The 13,271-nt window shown below is 41.3% G+C and overlaps 1 protein-coding gene across 5 annotated transcripts in view; it reads right to left on the bottom strand.

The window, feature by feature from the left end:
* Window positions 1-13,054, bottom strand: part of PLEKHA1 (pleckstrin homology domain containing A1) — a 29,654-nt gene extending 16,600 nt beyond the window's left edge. Inside the window, exon 1 of one of the 5 annotated variants that reach the window (XM_074545346.1) lies at window positions 12,891-13,054. The gene's annotated coding sequence lies outside the window, so the exon portion shown is untranslated. Of the gene's footprint in view, window positions 1-12,675; window positions 12,835-12,890 lie in introns of those variants that run through there. The other 4 variants (XM_074545344.1, XM_074545345.1, XM_074545342.1 and 1 more) reach the window with 4 other exon arrangements.
* Between the last annotated feature and the right edge of the window lie 217 nt (window positions 13,055-13,271).

Here is a 13,271-nt window from a genome sequence, read left to right as displayed (position 1 = left end):
ATTTTTCATATCTAGCTTATGCAAATGCAATAAAAAAGCCTTTAGAAACATTGTTCTCGTTTTTCTTCCCTCCTACAAAAAGCACTTCATGTCTAGATGTGTCTAAGAAGACAAATTTTCATTCTTATACATTAAATAGGAAAAATGAAGCTGTATGTGCACCAACAGAGATGTGAACACTCTCTGCTCATGGTACTGAGATCTGAGTGCACCAGGCTTTTATTTTGGCTTTTGGGGTCTTGCTTTTTCTTTTTAAATTTGTTCTGCATTAAAAAATTAAATTACATCTGCTTTGTGCCCACCTATTACCCTTTTACCATTCACCTTTTATGGATCTGCCTTTTGCATCACGGGTTTTGCTTCCTTTTATTTTATGGGACAGTCATTTTACTTTAAGAGCCAGCCTTGTAAGACCAAAGATAAATTTGCATACTCATCTAAAAATGATAAAAATCAGGTTGATGCCAATCTTTCCCAGGGCAGGGAAAAAATGATTCAGTCTTCACATTTTGTTACAAAATTCAGAAATAGTACAGGATCCAAAAATACTAATGTAAGACACAGAAGGTTGAAGCACACCACATTTTTCATAGTTTTCCAGCTTTAACTGTAATATGGAAGCTTCATTTTAGTATTTCTTTAAACTCTTTACCTTTAATATTTGAGGTAACTTGATTTAAATACACTTACATACACATGCAGTGGGACAGACACCTGATAATTATTTGTAGTTAGCTACTGATACCCACACCAAAACATGAGACAGTTTTTCAAGTGTTGTTTTGGGGAAAGAATCAGTGTTTATTTTAGGGACTCAGACATTTACATTTTTGGGGTGGGGGGTTATCAATATACAAACATGTAAATGAATAGTTGTATTTACAGCTGTCATTTTATAACTAATTAGAACACAAGCAAATTTTTGACTCAATCACTTTGAGAAACATTTTTTAAAAGTCACCAGCAACAATGGTTTAAATATGCAAAGGTTTATTCTTCAATAAAGTAAGAAAATTTACGAACGTAATCTAAATTTTCTTGGTGCGTTCCTCATAATTTAAATATCACAGATCTAAGTCAAGCTCAGTAACCATGTTATATTTATAAGGACCACAAAAATAAACACTTGAGCATCAGGACAATATCATTATTTTAACAAACATTCATCAGTAATTCAATTGAGGCTCTTGGGATCACTTCACACTGAAGCAACATCTCCTATAAACACAGGGCAAGCTCAAGGGCAGCTGTTCTCTAAATTACACCTCTAGTCTGGCAGAACTTGGCATCACACCTTGTTTGCATTTAAATGAATATAAAAATTGCCATTTATCAGTATTGCCTAATTTGTACCGGGTGGTTCTTCAACAAAATCCTCCAGAATTTCCAGGACACTTTTAGGCTTCATATCAACAGTTTATGAAGCCCAGAAAAGGCCTATGCCTGAAAAAAAGCAAATATTGGTGGCTGGTTTCCTGTCTGAGCAGACTTAAAGCTGTGTTCTCTGCAGATGTGAAGAAAATGAAACAAGGAAAACTTGTTTTTCAAACAAGATCCGGATTGATTAAAAATCCTTGAATAAAACCAACTGAATTTTCAAAGCACTTTCCCCCCATAAGAGAATCTATGTTTCAGAAAACCTTTCAAGGAAAATGAAAGAAAGATGCTCATAATGCTCCATTATGAACACACAATTAGCTAAAGCTGAACTACCCCAATACTTGAAATTTTTTTTCCAGGGCAAAAAAACAAAACTCAGAAGCTTTTTCTTATTTGTCAGTAAACTAATTCTCACAGAAGAAGAAAAAATATCCAAACATAAATTAATAAAGATTCTCTACTTCTAAGTACTACCAGCTAATTTTTAGCCTACAAAATGATACTATTTGCACCTTCTCTATGCTCTAATGAAAATACAGCATAAAGTAACACTAATTTAAAAATGTAAATTGTATAACTGCTGTTTTCTTCAAATTAGTTTAAAATTCCTCATGGGATTACAGCCCTCTACAATACTGATGGTCTTAAAGAAGAGACAAAAAATCCCCCACCTTTAACTTTATAATAAATTGAAATCCAACAGTGTCATATAACTGGTTTCCATTTTTAAAAGCCTGCTTCCACCCATTACACCTTGGCAAGATTCCCCTGTAAATTAATAGCAATTCTATTCAACCTTCATTAATGAACCACAATTTGCAATGCACATTTAAAAAAAAAAAATCAATTTGTGCCTTTTTTCCAGTTACTAAAGGGACTGAACACATGACAAAGCCACCACCATGATCCCCTTTCTCACAACTCTGGACAGAGCCAAAGGCATTGATGGAATTGCCATGATTCATACAAGGAATTGCAGAACTCTAATTCAGCACAGGAAATCTGGCTGGAAGACCACCAGCCTAAGAATTCATCAGAACTTCAACTTAAAAATGCCTTCAGAATACAGATCGTGTCTTGCAGAGATGAGATTTTCCATTAAATTATTTGAAGCAGGATTTTACATGCAGCACAGAACAGTGCATTCCATCTTCTAGAATCAAGTATTATAAAAAGATTATGAGTTCTTGGGAAGGCTGAAGGCACCAAACCTGTTACAGACCACATACAACTCCATTTTATTTTGCCTTCCCTCCGTGCAGTGGAGATGTGGGTCAATGACACTGTGCTACTTCAGGAAAAACATCCCAGTGGCCCATTTCCTCCTGGTTCTTGCCACAATCCTCCATAAACAAAGATGTTCTTGAAAACCCATTTTGTGGTGTATAGTAACACTCTGTAACAACTCCCAGCTCCTTGGAATTCTTTCCTGGAGGGCTGTGTTACAATGCAAAGAGGAGGTGTCACTTATTTTTGAAGCCTTACATCCCTCTTTCCAGCAGCAGGGTACTAATTTAGGAGGTCCATACCTCACCAGCCCAGCTTCTCTCAGATTTCCCCTCTCCCTGCTCTTTTCCTCTGAGGTACAACACACACTGACATTCCCCAACATTTATATCCCACACTGAGGGCTGCCTGGCCTCCTGGGCACCACTATAAATAAAAATCCCAGATCACCTTCCCCAGCCTCACTGGAAATGCATGACTGCACAAGCAGGACCTGCAGAGGCACACGAGCATCTCCTCTGCACCATTTATAACACACAGCTCCAACTCTCCCACATTAATTCCTATTTTTAGCTTCCCACCAGCGCCTGTTGTTGAGTTCACCTCCATTCCAGATTGCTTGCAGCCTTCCTATCTTCAAGTGCAAAGTCTAGACAAGACTGAAGTGAGGTGCCAGATAACATTTCTATGGCCCAGTCTCTCCTTTGACTTGACTTCCACAGGTAGGTACAAACCATGGACCACTGGCTGACTAAAGCAAGTGGAATTTTGTCTTCATAAAAAAAAAAAATCAGGCTTTGCGTTATGAAAGGACAGCTTGATTAAAAAATACAAGAAGGGCACTTAATATCTCTTTATTTTACATGCCTTTTCCCCAAGCTTTGGGTAATATTTTATTAGTTTTATTTCATTATTTTGGGTAATAATTTATTACTTTCATTTCTTTAATTTAGATGAACAGTTCTACTTCCTGCTCTTTAACGTTTGGAACTTTGGATTTAACCCACCCCAGGAGATGACTTTGGGGCTCTTTTTCTATCAGCTAGCAAGATTAAGAAACATCCATTACCTACTTACTCATCCCTATGAAATGAAGAACAACATTCATACACCTCCACTTGATAAATATAAAATGATGCCATGAGTCATGCCCACCCCTCCTCCCCAGCTCCCTTTTTAAGCTCTGCTGTTTACAGCAGCTCCAGCAGCACAAAGGGAAGGTAAAGCAGCATCCCCAGCCACCTCCAGTCTTTCCTGCACTTCCAGGGGCAGCTTCATTAGTGAGGGCTCCTGGCTTTTGCCTAGGCAATTACTCTCAGCTTCCTGCTGTAAATCAGCTGCTCTCCAGCTGGTCATCTCTTTTACTGACCATTTAGTGCCTCCCCAGGGAAGGGATGAGTTCAGACTGTGCTGCTTATCCCCTGAAGAACACTGCAGTGAAAGCTTTCCTTCTTGTGCACACCCAGGGCAAGGGAAGGGAGCAGGGAGGGGGAAATTCCAGCCCTGAGACAAGCAGCTCAGAGCAGCCTCTGGAAACAAGTCACATAAATCTTCCCCAAACAGTAGTTCAAACACTTTTTATTTCCTTGAAAACCTCCCAGCACAGGCAGCCCACCAGAGAGATACTATGAGACAATATTGTAAATCTCTGCTCACCTTTCATACAGCTTCCAAAGTACCAAAAACATTACAAAAAACCCCACAAACAACTAAATCCAGGAGCTGGAGAGCTTGACTTGGCTGCAATTCTTTTGACAACAAAAATAATTCAGGATTGATGGATTTAAAATTACAATTTCAGCTTTTCAATTTCCCAAATATCCCCCATTGCCTCATTTTTGTCCTGGAGGGTACAGCAGACATTGGATACTTCTGTTAACAGGATTTGCCAGCAGCCTCTGACACTGTGATCAACTTTTTAACTACATCTAAAAATGAGAACTGGAAGTCTCCAGGATACACTGCCTCCTAAATTCAGATTCCTGTTCTAAAGCAGTCAAAAAGAAGGAAAAACTAGCTGCAAAAGGCCAGTATTCAACTGGAAAACAATTCCTAAGCAGAAATCAATTTTCCAAATTAAAAAAATATTTAGCACAAGTGGCATTGAACTCTCCTATCCCTGCCCAAACTATGAGGAATGTCAAAAGATACATCCCTCCCCCAGCACTTAATCCAACTTCCAAGCAGACCACAAAATAGAAAAATCATGGCTGCAGTGATGAATCATCCAACAAAACCAGCAGCCTTATCTTGAACTCCAGTCTTACCCAGTGGTGATTCTGTGTTCAAAATGCTGAGCTGCTGTTTTCCAGGAACACTTGTTAAATCAGGGCAAGCCAACCACTCCCATCTCTTCCAGTGCACCTCAGCAAGTCAAATGATTCATTTTATTCAATACCATCCTCTAAGGTTACTTTCACCTCAGGAAAAATAAATCAGTATGTTCTAGGGAAATCTGGAGTTCTGTGGAAAACGTTCTGGAGTTATCTGAATCCATCATCCCCTGGCCTATTTCAAATACTGGCCTACAAGTTCATGATGGAACAGGCTGGTACTTCCTCAAAAATTTCTGCAGAAATTTCTCTAAGTGATGTTTCCTGTTCTGAACTGAACTATTTTCCTCCATTTTAAGGAATCTGCAATAGCAGCCAAAGGCTTTGGGATATGATGGAATGAGGAAATGCGCTGCACAGGATGCAAAACTTCTCTCTGTCACTGATATTTCAAGTCAAAACAACAACAAAAAACCAACCTCACCTATTAATGGTTTTTGCCCAGCTAAAACAATTATTTTAATTGTCCCTCTAAAGACACTGAGCTAACAAATAAAGGGAAGCATCCTGTGCAACAAGGCCATTATAGAAAACACTCTTGAAATTAACCCATTAATAACTTATGAGTGATGACCAGCTTACAAGGCAATGAAGTAAAATAACACAGCTGAGAGACAGTGACAGAATATGTTCAGTAACACCAAGTCTTTACAACAGTCAGATGTAATTTTCATCACTTTATATTAAGCCTCTGGATAATATAGTTACTCAAAAAGAGATCTAACCAGAGATAAATACAATAAAAGAAAACAAAATATAGTTATTCTAATTCACTTTGACTTTTATCTCACACAAGACTCAAACCAAGTTTTTAAATGCTAATTCAATTCAGTTGCATACTTGTTAAAATCCTTAAAAATGCATGTTCAGAGTTGTGTCATATTTACAATTTTTTTTACCAGCCTTTTCAAAATTTTAAATAAGTGCCACCTACAAAACTCTAAATATGAAAATTAGGTCCTTCTTCTCAAAATGCTTACATGCTTATTTTGATAGAAAGTGTCCATTCATGACAACCAAAACAAATTAAAAATTAAGCAGGAAATAACCACATTACTTATTAGGATTACTTATTATTACTAGTTAGTCATTAGAAAAAACCCTGTGTAATTTCAATAATAAACTAATGACAGTTTCATCCAGGCCAAGCACTCCAACCACTTGAATTCCACACACTCCCAGTTATTTCAAATTCCCATCTGAATCAAACTACAAATCCTGGTGAAGCTTATTTGACTTTAGGAAGCTCAATACAAAAAGAAGGTGAGGCTGGTTGAAAAATTAATTTTGCCCTTTTTGAGACAGTCTCGGAATCCTGGGTATAAACTCAGCAGTACAAATAAACACAGACTTTCCTCCTGCGAAGTATTTAAGAAATGGAAAGGCCAGCTGCTTAGGAAATCAGCAATATCTTCAGTTTTCACAGAATACTCTTTTGTTGCTAAAGAAAGGACTGAAAAAAACCTCATTTTTCAGTACATTCCAATATCAAATATGAAAAGAACATTATCAGGTAAATATTTGATTTGACCTCTTTTACAGATATAAAAGATTTTAATGAAATGAAAGCACACAAAGTGAGTAACTGTTTATCACTTTTGATTTTGCAGAACTAATTTAGCAAATTCAATGCAAAGTAAAGAAAAATGCAATGGATTAACCTACATTAAAACTTTGGTAAAGAAAAAAACCATTGCTGTTTAATTTTCACCTGACTTATTTTAATATTTACAGTACAGACCGTGTTCATTTCATTGTATAATCCACCATGTGGGTTAAAATTCCCTCTACTGCAAAGATTTGCTATTTCCTCCAGAATCCAGCTCACTTGTCAATTCTATCAGAACTACACAAGGATTTCCAGAGATTAGGACTAATCTCAGAGCTCTCCAGTGAGTGCAAGTGCAGTGAAAGCTCTTTAGGAAGAACAGGGCTTTGCCTGTCTCACGTAACAGACAGACAAATGTGCATTTACAGATGCACAGCTCCTGCTCACCAAGGTGGGAGGGGAAAATTAAGCTCATCAAATAGCAAAGTTTTTGGGACATCACCCTCCCCCTCTCTTTTTTATACACTTTAGATTAAGAAAATCAAACCTCACTCTGGCACATTGAATAGAAGTCTCACCCAACACGAAGATAAACCCCACAAAGTGAAAGTTGCTCTGTTTGTAGCACAGTGTAGCTCACTTGAATCACATCACTCGCTGTGACTGCTCACAGAATTGATCTCCAGCAGCTTTCTCCTCCTTGGAACCAAGCCCTGAGCACAGGGAATTGTCCTCATGGCACGTACAGCCCTGGCTGTGCCTTCTGCCTCACCTTCCTCCTCATTTGTGGCGTGACACAAACACCAGTTACTGCCCAGCTGCTGCTCTGCACTGACAAAGGCGTTCTCAAAACCTCACTTATGGTGTGCAGGGAGAACAACAGCCCTCCACCCACAGAATAATCCCAAAAGTACCAGGTATTGTTGTCTGACCTACACACAGCAAGGCAGAAACACCCCAGAAGAATCCCAAGTCCATCCTGGAAATCCTGGATGTACCACGAGCGTGCATCAGGAGGTTTTCAGCCTCCCACAAAAGGCAGCAAATGGACCTCCTGAAGGAATCAGGCTCCTCCACCCAAAAATCAGGGCACCAGCACAAAGCATATGTCAGGATATGTCTTCCTGACATATCTATTATGTCAGGAAGATAAATTACATAATAGATAAATTACAGCATCTAAATAAATAGATAAATTACATAAATAGATAAATTACAGCATCTACAGTGTACATGATTTAAGGAAAAAACACAAGAAAAAAGTTAATGATAAAGAAATCAAGATAACCAAACCCAAAGTCCTGAATCAGCAGACACATTTTTAACACCCTTTAAATGACCCAACCTTCCAGCACCGCTGCACACACAGCCATGGTCTACCAGACATTGGAATAATTGCCAGCTGAATTATTAGCCCAGCCTCAGTTCCCATTTGTCATTTTCAGCCTCCCTAAAGAGTTAACCAACATATTGAACAACATCTTTTGAAGTGCAGTTTTAAGAGGACTGCTCACTCTTACAACAAACCTGGCATGTAACTGTTTTAGTGCTTAACACAAGAACACTTAATTAAGTCACTAGTCTGAAACAAGTTCCAACACATTTTCTTGGACATGGGATGTAAATGTGGTGGGTACCAAAGCACCCAGGGAGAGCATACACATCAAAACAATTACATATTAAATGCATTAATTTATCACCTATCTGTCAGTATACAGAGACTGTTCCTGGGAGTGTTGACTCTCAACAACAAAAACATGTTTGCAAAGCATGGTAATTGCTGTCTAGTCTACATTTTCAATTTATAGCAATGACAGTGCCCTATTTTCTCTAGAAACATTTTAAATTCAAAATACTTTTAAGTCTGTAACATGAATAAAGACACTGCTTACTAGAGGTGGCAGCAAATTCTTTTTCCTTTTGAGGGAGTGGAGAGGCAGAAAAGCTCAACCTCTTTCACATGAAAAATCAGTAAATCAGGCCAAATTTAAGAGATTCTGCTTACAATGCCAGCAGAAAAAATGAGCTAAATTGATATCCAAAACATCTGGATGCAATGGCTAGCTAGAATTAAAAGCATCTTCAAGAAGAGAACAGCCAACAAAGGAACAGAGAGAGCTTTGCTACTGTCCCCTGTGTGGCAGAACCATAACATAAAAGATTTACATGTTTGTGTGGGTATTTTAAGCATTGTTTTAAAATTCTGTTAAACAAACAAGGCCATACAGCGCTCCTTAAAGTTTTAAAGGCTTGCTTTCTCTAAGTGACACCAGAGATTTCCAGTCACAACCTTTTTACCGCTGTATTTTTCTGGTTTTCCTCTTCCTGCCTGGAGCTTGCCCCTTGTTTTTTATCTTGGGCTGTGTCTTCAGGCTCTGCCTCCCCTGGCCACGTCCAGCCTGACCACTGCTGGGATGCAGAGCTGCTGCTCAGCACTCTCCCATGAGAATGGAGGGACACAGCAGCAGCCTGTCCCAGGCCACACAGGAAGCTTTTTGGCAAAACACTGAGCTGAACCTGTTTCCCAAGTCCCAGAGCAGCAACCTCACTATTGAACCACCTTTCTTCTACATAAAATACCTGAAACTATTCAGATTTTAAGGCAAAGGCATATGTTCAAACCTGAAAACTGTTTAAACTGTTGAATGCCACAAATGTCTACCAGACCTGCAACTCCCTGCTTGTGCAGATAACATCTGCTAAGAGTAAGTGGCTCATATAGTTCTGCACCAGAAAGCTTAATAAGTTCCTTCTCCAAGATTAAAGAAACACCTACACATTCTAGATGCTTCTGCAAGTCCCTGGAGGGAGAAAATGCTGCTCAGTGCTGAGACAATGAACCAGCTTCCTTCCTCAACAGCAACAAAACCCTGCTGCTTTACCTAGCACTGAGAGGAAAGTGATATTTATAGAACTGAGCCCTATACCAACACTACCTAAATACACTGTTAGGGTACAGCATGCATCCAGATGACCTTAGACCTATATATTCTCAAAGTCCTAATTTGAAAGATTTCAAGAGCAGGAAAAAAAACTGAAGCAGCTCAGCCACATCCCTCCATTCCAATTCATTTCAGTGATTCTCTGCATTGAAGTGTAACTTCAAAACCTGAACCATTCTTGTCACTCACAGCTCTTCAGCAGGTGACTTTTTAAAGCTGTTACATTATTTTCATATGTCAAGTAAGCTCACTAGGATTATGATATTTAGGTTTCTTATGTAATTTTATAAATCATTGACAGCAATGCTTCTAGCCACGTCCCATTGCCTTTAGTTTCCAAACCAAAAGAATACATGCACTGACTGTTGTGTTTCTTTATATATAATTTCCTGATGAATTCTTAAGCACTTGTTCCACACTGTAAAAATGTTTTATGTTAAAGCCAGTTACCTAAATTCCCATTTTGGCACTGAACTAACTTACTATTCTGTATTTTCATGCAATTATACAACCTCACAAAGGTTCACTTGGCTGCAAAACCCAGTAAGTATTTTTAAGACTGTTCCTATTCTTCATAATTATCAGTGAAAAAGAAAACTCTGCCAAAACCCATCTTGCAAGACAGATAAATGCTCTCATATCACAAGCTATTGTTTGTCTAAACACTGATGCAGAGCTGGATACATGCAAAAGCACAGCAGAGCATGCAAGGAAAATTCTGATTAGAACATGTATTCACTCCCCAACACTGCTGGTTTGCTGCACTTTGGAGAAACTGCATTTACCATGATAACTGTCAGCTTAAATAACCAGGAACAGTCAGTAATAAAGACATCGATGGAATTCTAAATCTACTAAAATAGATTAAGAATTTTGCAGGCCTGGCAGCTTGGGCTACATCCAACCCTGCACTGGAGACTGTGTTACAAGCACAGACCTGTTCTCATTTCAGTAATGTCCTCAAGTTCTTTCTAATCTGTTACAGTCAATAAAAACTGACTTCTGCACTTCCTCTCTTCTACACCAACTCTCTGACATGCTGTCAGCCTTTATTTGAGCTGAGATAGCTCTGCTGCCTTCTGGAACAAGCCCCAGCTACCTGCAAAAAATGTCCTTTCCTGCACTCAGGTCTCTTCCTCTTGCACATGCTTTCTGTGTTCCCCATGTGTGTGTCTGTCTGTCTTCTGTCACTCAGCTACTACTCCTGAGGAAAAATAAATACAGGAGGAGAGGAGGAGGAGGAGGGAAAGGATGAAGATGCTGCCTGCCTATTTTCTTTATAATTTTCATACTATTTTCTTTATAAATAATGATTCTTCTTTGCCTCTTCTCTGATTTGTATGAAAGCATCTGCCCCCCTGAAACATCTCAGCACTGCACTACACCTGCCAGTGACCCACTGAGCATCTTCTGCTTTAATTTCACCCCTGAAATGCAGAGCTATGCAATGGAACATGAGGCCAAATGTAGCTTTAAAGCAGAGAAATAGCTCAAGGAAATAGATGCCTTTAGAATTTATGAATTTGGAATTAAATCTTCTACACTCACAAAATCAAATCACAACGTGTGATAACTGCAGGTAGAACTCAATGAGTCACACAAAGGTTTGTATTTTATGCAAAGCTGACTCCAGTGTGCAGCACTCAGTGATACCCAGGACACATCAAACCCCCAGGTATTATTTCTTGAATTATCAATTTCTGCATCAGTGCTTATCCATCTCTGAATTAAAAGACTCTCCTCCAAATATCAGCCAGGCCCAGCATCTCTCCCCACCACAAAGGTATTTCAGCCCACTTTGAACACCTCCTCATGTGACAAAGGGGAAAATTGCACTTCTACACTTCTGTGCTTCACAAACCTGACAGCTCCATGCATTGTTACTGCTCTGACTCCCTCAACTAAAAATAACAAGTAGGAGGAAACAAGACTGAATGGACCTAAAATGCAAGTTCACTGTTCCATCAGGCAGAGTAACTCACGAGAGAGCAACCACTCCAAGTAACCACACACACTTCCAGCTCCTGCATCAAAATGAATACAGCCCAAACATAACAATAAAATAACAAAACAAAAGCCAAAAAATCCTGTTGATTTGGTTTCAACAGTGAGAAGTCACTCCTCACATATCACAGGCCCCAAAACTGTAGGAGCAAATATGGCTCTGTCCTGCAGGGTCACATATGGGATTGGGCAAGGAGAAGAGAAAATTTATCTTTATAGACATTAAAGCCTCTGTCAGGAAAGCAAGGAATTTGTCAGAAGGCATCAAAGAAGTTGATGCTGTTCAACTTGCTCTATGCCTAGCAGTCTCTTTAAAAATACTCTGCTTTGAGAAGAAGGTGAAGCATGGAGAGATGGAGCTCTTAAAAATGTAAAAAGAATTTTTAAAAGATTCTACCTCTCAGCTTTACTCAGGTAACACCACTCAGCTAATGCCTAATTCAGGTGCCCAGTGTAACAAGTAACCGTTCTGCTCCATTACAAGCACAACACACTGCTTAGTGAAAATCAGACATTTTTCTTACAGAAGGCCCCAAAGCAGCAGCCTGCCAGAGAGAAAACTGCTGTCCTCTCCATGCCACTTTGCAAACATTTGATGCAACAACATAATGCCTTTTACGAAGGTCAGGCATTAGTTCCTCCCAAGGGAGCTGAACAACACGCATAGAATTTAAGTGCACACAACACACACATACAGAATTCCAGTCTGCACAACACATACAGAATTCAAGCCCGTGTTAAATTCAGCAGCATTTCAAATGCCTATCTGGAATTTTGCAGGTGATAAAAACCGCGCATATACCAACAGTGGTTACAGTTTAACATTCATTTATAGTCAAGTTATCCATTTAGAGACACTTTGGCTCAGCAAATAACCAGTCCCGGTTACAGCTAACCCAGACCACTGCTCGGAGCGTGCCAGGAGCCTCCCCGCACATCCCTCTCCAAAGCCAAAGCCAAAACCCAACCGGGCACTGCCCGCTGGCTGCCCCAGCCCCTCTGGGCACACCGGGCACTGCCCGCTGGCTGTCCCAGCCCCCCGAGCCCTGCTGGGCACACCGGGCACTGCCCGCAGCCCCCCGAGCTCGGCCAGGGCTCCGGAGTTGCAGCGAGCCGCGGGGGCGGCCCGGAGCCCTCCCGCACCCGGCTGCGGGCTGTGCCCGGTACCATCGCCGCTGCCCGGCGTGCCCGCAGAGCCGAGCAGAACCGTGACGAGCAATGAGATCACCGCTCCTCTCACCTCCGGGGCCGTGCCAGCGCCCTGCCCGCGCCACCGGGGCAGCCCGCACCGCGGCGGAGCCCCCGCGCCGCCGAGCGCCTTCCAGGGAAAGCGGAAAGGAAAAAAGGAGGGAGAGGCGGCAGGACAGTGCCCTGCGCGGTCACACACCGGGCAGGCGCGGAAGGAAGGGCATCACCCGGGGCGGGACGAGCCCCACCCCGGGCCCAGGCACTTACTAGAGTGGTGGCAGTGCGGGAGCCCCGTGAGGAGAGCCGGGCGCTCCCCGGGCCCGCTCCCGGCCCCGCGCCCGCGCCCCGCACCGGGAACGGGCTGATCCTGCCGCCTCCGTCCGCGCCGCCGGTACCGCAGTGCGCATGCGCCACCGCACTGCCACCCGTGCCGCCCGCGGCCTGCTGGGACATGTAGTGCGGCGTGGGCAGGGGCGGGGGCGGGGCGGGGGGCATGATGGGAATTGTAGTTCAATTACTGAGGGTTTAATCGCGTGTTTAATGGGGAGGCCCCAGCTGGGAGGGAAATGGTGTATATTGTGGAGAAATTCTTCCCTCTGAGTGTGGGTAGGGCTCTGGCCCAGAGAAGCTGTGGCTGCTCCATCCTTG

The sequence above is a fragment of the Zonotrichia albicollis genome, chromosome 7, assembly GCF_047830755.1.
Source record: "Zonotrichia albicollis isolate bZonAlb1 chromosome 7, bZonAlb1.hap1, whole genome shotgun sequence".
In the NCBI taxonomy this organism is placed as follows: domain Eukaryota; kingdom Metazoa; phylum Chordata; class Aves; order Passeriformes; family Passerellidae; genus Zonotrichia; species Zonotrichia albicollis.
The sequence above is the reverse complement of the archived record's forward strand: the minus strand, read 5'-3'. Positions and strand labels throughout refer to the sequence as shown.